We start from the raw sequence: 9165 nt of genomic DNA, 5'->3' as shown, positions 1-9165 counted from the left end.
AATATTATGGGGTCAACAGGTTGTCAGCCTCTTGTTCTTCCAGGCTGTTTTCTGGGGGAAGACCTGCCAGTGTTTCTCAGGCAACCCTGTTAGGGCTGAGTTATTCTGCCCCCTGATGGGGGAATAGACTGAGTGGAAACTACTTTTTTGAGCTTTTGTTCTCTGGTGGCTTTCTTCACCTCTTCTGAGGGTAATAGTGAAAATGTCCACACCAAAACCTCTGGACCAGAGCAGAGAAACCTAAGTCTGCTCTCTTCACTAAACCCTCCAGGACAAACAGTCTCCGTTTCTGTATGCACCACTGAAAAACCACATTCTCCCATGTGGTGTGTGCCCAGTGACTTTCAGGAGTCATCCCAGGGGCATGGGCATGTCCCTGACCTCTGTGCTTCTAAAACCCTTAGGGTCCTGTGCTCATGCATACATGCACCCACAGCTCCTGGATCCATACTCAGTGCCTCTCTAATGTATTGTTCTGGCCAGTACTGCTTTGCAAGTTTTTGTAAGGTTCCCAGTGCAGGATGTTTTTGTGTTCTGGTGTTATATCACTTTTCAGGAGCCAGCTTATGGAAGCAACCTCCTTCTTCTATTTATCTTCTGATATATCTTCGCAGATTTATGACTCTTCCTTTACTAACTTCTGACACACAGTGCCTTTCTGTTTGTAGAGATCCAGATATATATTCTTATATCTTAAGGTGATTTTGTGGGTGTTCAGAATTGTTTGGTAGATTTCCAACTAAATTCAGGCAACCAGTTGAATTGGGTCTCCTACTGCTCTGCCATCTTGCCTCCCCTCTCTTGTTTTACTTCTTTTTAAATATCCTAGTTGACTCATTCATTCTCTAGTAGGCTATTCTTTAACCTCTATGTATTTGAGGTCTTCCCAATTTTTTTCATGTGGTTAACTTCTAGTTTCTTAACATTGTGTTTTGAAACTATGCATGGGATGGTCTCAATCTTTTATACTTATTGAAGTCTAATTTATGATCCAGCATGTGATAAGTTCTAGAAAATTTCCATGTGCACTGGAAAGAAATGTATATTTTGATGCTTGGATGAAATGTTCTGAATATACCTGTTAAGTCCCTCTGGTCCACTGTGTCTCTCAAAACTACATTTCTTTGTTGATTTTCTTTGTTTTTCTTTAATTTAAATTTAATTAACCAGCATATAGTACATCATTACTTTTTGATATAATGTTCAATGATTCATTAGTTGTACATAACACCCAGTGCTCATCACATCCTGTACCTTTCTTAATGCCCATCACCCAGTTACCTCACCCACCGACACATTTCCTTTTCTGCAACCCTTAGTTTGTTTCCCAGAGTCAAGAGTCTCATATGGTTTGTCTCTCTCTCTGATTTTTTCCCCTTCAGTTATCCCTCCCCTCCCTGTTGTCCTCTGTTCTTTCCTATGATTTTTTGCTTAGGTGCTATAAGTGGGGTGTTAAAATCTCCTACTATTATCTTGTTATTGCCAATGACTTTCATTGTGTTTGCTATTAATTATTTTATATATTTTGGTGCTGCCATGTTGGGGGCATAAATATTTATAATTATTAAATTGTCTTGATATTTAGACCACTTAATTATGATATAATGTTCTTCTTCATCTCTTGTTACAATCTTTGCTTTAAAATCTAGTATCATGCTGAGCCAAATAAGTCAACCAGAGAAAGACAATTATCATATGATCTCATTGATATGAGGAATTTGAGAGGCAGAGTTGGGGGGTCTGGGGAGTAGGGAAGGAAAAAATGAAACAAGATGGGATCAGCAGGGAGACAAACCATAAGAGATTCTTTTTTTTTAAGATTTTTTATTTTTATTTATTTGACAGACAGAGATCATAAGTAGGCAGAGAGGCAGGCAGAGAGAGAGAGAGAGGGAAGCAGGCTCTCTGCTGAGCAGAGAGCCCGACGCGGGGCTGGATCTCAGGACCCTGAGATCATGACCTGAGCCGAAGGCAGAGGCTTTAACCCACTGAGCCACTCAGGCGCCCCCCATAAGAGATTCTTAATATCACAAAACAAACTGAAAGTTGCTGGGGGAAGGGAAGGTATGGCGAGGGCAGTTGGATTATGGGCACTGGGGAGAGTATGTGATATGGTCAGTGCTGTGAAGTGTGTAAGCCTGACGATTCACAGACCTGTACCTCTGGGGCACATAATACATTATATGTTAATAAAAATAATTAATAAAAAATAAAATGTAAAACAACAATCTAGTTTGTCGGACATAAGTATGGCTAGCCCGGCTTTCTTTTGGAATCCATTAGCATTACGAATTGTTCTCCATCCCCTCACTTTCAATCTTCAGGTATCCTTAGGTCTAAAATGAGTCTCTCGTATGCAGCATATAGATGGGTCTTATTTTATCCATTCTGACACCCTGTGTCTTTTGATTGGAACATTTATTCCATTTATATTCAGTGTGATTATTGATAGATGCTAACTTAGTGTCATTGTGTTACCTCTGAATTTGTTATTTCTGGTGATATCATCTCTTCCTTTGTAGTCTTTATTGTTTTTGGTCCTTTCTCCCCCAAAGTGTTCCCTTTAAAATGTCTTGCAGGGATGGTTTAGTGATCATGAAGTCCTTATTTGCTCTTTGTTTGGGACACTCTTTATCTTTCCTTCTATTCTGAATGACAGCATTGCTAGATAAAGGATTCTTAACTGCTTATTTTTCCCATTCAGCATATTTATTATTGCATGCCACTCTCTTCTGGCCTGCCAACTTTCTGTTGACAGATCTGCTGCATACCAGACCCATCTTCCCTTGTAGAATGACTTTTTATTTTCCATTTCTGCTTTCAGGATTCTTCCCTTGACTGTGTTTTTGGTGGATGTGACTATGATATGTCTTGGTGGTGGCTGCTTTTTTTGAATTTAATGGGAACACTCTATTCTTCTTGGATTTTAACGTCATTTTCCTTCCCCAGATTATGGAAGTTTTCAGCTATAATTTTCTCAAATAAATCTTCTCCCCTTTTCCTCTCTTTCTGAGACTCCTATGATAAGAATACTACTATGCTTTAAGGAGTCACTGAGTTCTCTAAATCTACATTAATCATCCAATAACTTTCCCTTTCTTTTCAGCTTCATTATTTTCTGTAATTTTATCTTCTATATCACTGATTCATTCCTCTGCTTCACCCACCATCTTTCTTGTCATTCCATCCAGGGGGCTTTGCATTTCAGGCATAGGTGGATTGTTTGTTTTCCTCACTATTTTTTAGTTCTTTTGTCTTCACCATGAGTGATTCTCTAGTGTCTTCAATGTTTTTCTCAAGTCCAGCTAGTATGCTTATAATTGTTGTTTTAAACTTTTTTTCAGGTATCTTACTTATGTCTGCATGGATTAAATCTCTGATTGTGACTTTTTTTCCTTTTTGGGTGAATTTCTCTGTTTTGTTACTTTAATTTTTTGTGTTTGACTTTTAGGAAAAGAAAGCCTATTATATTTCTGTTCTTGAGAATAATGGCTATATTGAGAAGCTCTCAAAGAAGGGGAAAAAAAAGAGCTCCAGCACTGTCTTAGGCATGGTGCTACATGAGGTCTTTCAAAATTGCATGCTATTGTTTTGGCTGCTCTTTCCCTCAGGTCAATGTTTTGCAGTTTCTTCTTGCCCCCATGTGGGGTTCTTGGAAGTTTTCCACTGCATGGTAAGTTTTTAGTAGATGTGGTTTTGTTTACTTGTTAAAAGAAGCTATGTGGGAAAAAAAAAGAATTTGGATCCTATTTCCCCTAGTGCTGAACTTTTGCATCACTCTTAGAGCAGTAGATTTCATTTATGGGAGTAATTTGTGCTGGTCTTCAGGGTGAGGGGCCTGCTGCTTTGATTCTCAGATAGACTTCCTTTAGTGGAAATGCACCAGCAGGTTGCAGGGCTTGGAGTAAGAGACTGTAGCCTCACTTGATGGTGCTCTGTTGCTCATTCAGGTGGGTCAGATCTGATGGGTTTGGGTGAAAATGGCATTGCCTCACTCTCTTATTGCTGAATCATGGAGTCCATGCTTGCTAACCTTTAGAAAGAGCTCACAGAAAATCAATCATTCCTGATGAGTCTGTAGTTTCCATCAGATCCCTGTTTGCATCATGTCTGTGTTCTAGCTGGCTGCATGCCAGATGCCACAGTATTCCTGTGGTTTATATCAGGTGTGGGACTGTGTTTCAAAACTCCCAATTTTCGGGACCCACACAGTGCAGACCCATGCTGATCCTCTGAGGGAGGGTCTTGCCACACTGTAGCCAATGCTGGTTTGTACCAGAAAATGGTCAGACAACTATACAGATTTCAGAGCTTATGGTAAAACTAGCAAAAAGCCAGCAAAAAGTTTACTGCCTTCAGCTGGTGTCTTTATCCATATGCTAGTGAACATGTCAGCACATCAGTGCAGACTGTTCTTTTGTCCCCATAGAGGCTGTGGCACCACTCCCAAATGCACTCCAAGAAGAGGAACCGTTTCTCCCCGTTTGAGCTAGGGGATCCTCCGAACAGGATGCCTGCTCCTGGGAATCCATCCCCACCAGAGCACTGCTAAGTTCACCAGGCACGACCTTGTTGATTGAGCATACTTCTAACACTTCAAACATTGAAATCTACTGCATATAAAGACTTTTCCTTCTCAATGGTTTTGATGACGTTCTTCTCTTAAACCCTCCCCAACACATGCTTTTTTGTAATTTCTTTTCAGTGTACAAGAATTCATTGTTTATGCACCACACCGAGTGCTCCATGCAATACATGCCCTCCTTAATACCCACCACCAGGCTCACCCAGCTTCCCACCCCCGGCCCTTCAAAGCCCTCAGATTGTTTTTCAGAGTCCATAGTCTCTCATGGTTCATCTCCCCCTCCAATTTCCCTCCACTAGCTTCTCATCTCCATCTCCCTATATCCTCCGTGTTATTTCTTGTGCTTCACAAATAAGTGAAACCATATGATAATTGACACTCTTTGATTGACTTATTTCACTCAGCATAATCTCTTCCAGTCTCATCCATGTTGATAAAAAGTTGGGTATTCATCCTTTCTGATGGAGGCATAATACTGCATAGTGTATATGGACAACATTTTCCTTTTCCATTCGTCTGTTGAAGGGCATCTTGGTTCTTTCTTCGTTCTTTGGCGACTGTGGCCATTGCTGCTATGAACATTAGGGTACAGATGGCCCTCATTTTCACTACATCTGTATCTTTGGGATAAATACCCAGTAGTGTAATTGCAGGGTCATAAGGAAGCTCTATTTTTAATTTCTTAAGGAATCTCCACACTGTTCTCCAAAGTGGCTGCACCAACTTGCATTCCCACCAACAGCGTAAGAGGGTTCCCCTTACTCCACATCCTCTCCAACACACGCTGTTCCCTGTCTTGTTAACTTTGGCCATTCTAACTAGTGTAAGGTGGTATCTCAATGTGGTTTTGATTTGAATCTCTCTGATGGCTAGTGATGATGAACATTTTTTTCATGTGTCTGATAGCCATTTGTATGTCTTTATTGAAGAAGTATCTGTTCATGTCTTCTGCATTTTTTGACATGGTTATCTCTTTTGTGTGTGTTGTGTTTGAGGAGTTCTTTATAGATCCTGGATATCAACCTTTTGTCTGTACTGTCATTTGCAAATATCTTCTCCCATTCTGTGGGTTGCCTCTTTGTTTTGTTGACTGTTTCTTTTGTTGTGCAGAAGCTTTTGATCTTGAAGAAGTCCCAAAAGTTTATTTTCGCTTTTGTTTCCTTTGCCTTTGGAGACGTGTCTCATAAGATTTGCTGGGCCAATATTGAAGATGATACTCCCCATGTTTTCCTCAATGATTTTGACAGTTTCCTGCCTGACACTGAGGTCTTTCATCCATTTCAAGTTTATCTTTGTGTATGGTGTAAGAGAATGGTCGTGTTTCATTCTTCTATACATAGCTGTCCAGTTTTCCTAGCACCATTTATTGAAGAGACTTTTTTTCCCACAGGATTTTTTTTCCTGCTTTGTCGAAGATTATTTACCATAGAGTTGAGTGTCCATATCTGGGCTCTCTAATCTGTTCTACTGGTCTCTGTGTCTGTTTTTATGCCTGTACTATGTTGTCTTTTGATCACAGCTTTGTAATGAAGCTTGAAATCAGGCAGCATGATGCCCTAAGCTTTGTTTCTCTTCTTCAACATTTCCTTGGTGATTCAGGGTCTTTTCTATTTCCATGCAAATTTTAGGATTTTTTGTACCAGCACTTTGAAAAATGGCATTGGTATTTTGATCAGGATGGCATTGAAAGTATAGATTGCTCTGGGCAGTACAGACATTTTAACAATGTTCATGGAATGCTTTTCCACCTTTTTGTGTCTTCTTCAATTCCTATCATGAGTGCTTTACATTTCCTCAAGTACAGATCATTTACCTTTTTGATTAAGTTTATTCCCAGGTGTCTTATGGTTTTGGGTGCTATTATAAATGGAATTGATTCTCTAATTTCCCTTTCTATATTTTCATTGTTAGTGTATAAGAAAGCAACTGATTTCTACACATTGATTTTGTATCCTGCCACATTACTGAATTGCTGTATGAGTTCCAGTAATTTGGCAGTGGAGTCTTTTGGGTTTTCCACATAAATTATCATGTCATCTGTGAAGAGAGAGAGTTTGACTTCCTCTTAGCTTGTTTGAATATCTTTAATTTCTTTTTGTTGTCTGAATAGTCTTGATAGGACTTCTAATACTATGTTGAACAATAGTGGTGAAAATGGGCATTCTTGTCATGTTCCTGATCTCAATGGGAAGGCTTTCATCTTTTCCCCAATGAAAAAGATATTCACTGTCCGTTTTTCATAGATGGACTTTATTATGTTGAGGAATGTTCCCTCTATCCCTATACTCAATAATTTTTCAGGAAAGGATGCAATAGTTTCCTGCATCAATTGAGAGGCCTATATGGCTTTTCTCTCTTCTTTTATTGATTTGCTCTATCACGTTGATTGATTTGCAAATTTGAACCACTCTTGCATCCCAGTGATAAATCCCATGTGGTCATGGTGGATATAATCTTTTTAATGCACTGTTGGATCCTATTAGCTAGGATCTTGTTGAGATATTGGCATCCATATTCATCAGGGATATTGGTCTGAAAGTCTCCTTTTTGGAGGGGTCTTTGCTTGTTTTGTGGATCAATGTGACAGTGGCCTCATAGAAAGAATCTGGAAGTTTTCCTTCTGTTTCCATTTTTTGAAACAGCTTCAGGAGAATAGATATTATTTCTTCTTTGAATGTTTGGTAGAATCCCTCTGGGAATCCGTCAGGTCCTGGAGTCTTGTATTTTGGGAGGTTGTTGATAACTGTTTTGATCTTTTTACTAGTTATTTTTGTATTCATGTTGTGAATTTCTTCCTGTTTCAGTCTTGGAAATTTATAGATTTCCAAGATTGCATCCATTTTATCTAGGTTGCTTAATTTATTGGCATGTAGCTGTTGATATTAATTTCTGATGATTGTTTCTATTTCTGTGATGTTAGTCATGATTTCTATACTTTCTTTCATAATTTTGTTAATTTGGGTCCTTTCTCTTTTCCCTTTTCTCTTTTCTTATCCCATATGTTGTGGACCAATATGTTTTTGTTCTCATTAGTTTCCATGAATTGTTTAAATTCTTTTTTTTATATTTCCATGTTCACCCAATCATTATTTATCAGGATGCTCTTTAACTTTCAAGTATTTGAATTCCTTCAAATTCCTTCAAATTCCTTTGAATTCCTTCCTTGAATTCCATATTTTCCCCCCTTGTCATTGAGTTCCAGGTTCAAGGCTTTGTGGTCTAAAAATATACAGGACTAATCTCAGTCTTTTGGTATCTGTTGAAACCTGACTTTTGACCCAGTATATGGTCTATTCTAAAGAAAGTTCCATGTGCCTTTGAAAATGATGTATATTCTGTTGTTTTAGGGTGGAATGTTCTATATATATCTACAAAGTCCATTTCTTCCAATGTGTCATTCAAAGCTCTTGTTTGTTAAACATCAACTTAGATGATCTGTCCATTACTTTGGTTGGAGTGGAGTGCGAAGGTCTCCTACTATTAATGTAGTACTATCAATATGATTCTTTGTTTTGGTTACCAGTTGGCTTATGTAATTGACTGCTTCCATGTGGGGGCATATATATTTATAATTGTTAGATCTTGTTGGTTAGACCCCTTAAGTATGACAGAGTGTCCCTCTGCATCTCTTACTACAGTCTTTAGCCTAAAATTCAATTAGTCTGATATGAGAATTGCTAGCCTATATTTCTTGAAGTCCGTTGGCATGAAAGATTGGTCTCCACCCCCTCACTTTCAATCTGGAGGTACCTTTAGGTTCAAAATGAGTCTCTTGTAGACAGCGTATGGATGTGTCTTCTCTTTTTATCCAATTTGCAACCCAGGACTCTTTCATGGAAGTATTTAGGCTGTTCATGTTGTGAGTGACTTTTGAAAGCTAGGATTTTAGTGCTATTATACTGCTTGTGAAGTCCCTGTTTGTAGAGATTATATCTGTAAATTTCTGTTCTATATGACTCTTAGAGTCTTTCTTCTTTTATAAAGGCCCCCTTAATATTTCTTACCGGGCTAGCTTGGTGGTCACATGTGGTTTTAATTTCTGCCAGTCATGGAAGCTCCTTGTCTCTCTTTCCATTATGAATGTTAGCCTCACTGAATGAAGTATTCTTGGCTGCATGTTATTCTCATTAAGTGTCCTGGATATGTTTTGCCAGTCCTTTCTGGCTTTCCCAGTTTCTGTCTTTGGACAGGTTTGATGTTATTCTGATGGTCCTTCCTCTGTATGTCAGGAATCTCTTCCCCACTAGCTTCCCTTATGACATTTTCTCTGAATTTAGGATTTCAAATTTCACAACCACAAACACCCCATTGATCTTTGGAGTGGCTGTCCTCTCTGCCTCTTGGACACAAACATTTGTTTCATTCCCCAGATTAGGGAAATTCTCAGCTAATATTTGCTCAGCTATATCTTCTAGACCTCTCTCACTTTCTCCACTTCTTCAGGGATCCCAAAAATTCTGACATTGGATCATTTCATGGCATCATTTCTTTCTCTAACTTGATCTTTTGCCTAATTTACCTGAGCTGTTAGGGTTTTTATATTAGATTAGATCCCATTGATAACATTTTTAAGTTCTGCC

The sequence above is a fragment of the Lutra lutra genome, chromosome 5 (assembly GCF_902655055.1).
Source record: "Lutra lutra chromosome 5, mLutLut1.2, whole genome shotgun sequence".
NCBI classification, from domain to species: Eukaryota; Metazoa; Chordata; class Mammalia; order Carnivora; family Mustelidae; genus Lutra; species Lutra lutra.
The sequence above is the reverse complement of the archived record's forward strand: the minus strand, read 5'-3'. Positions refer to the sequence as shown.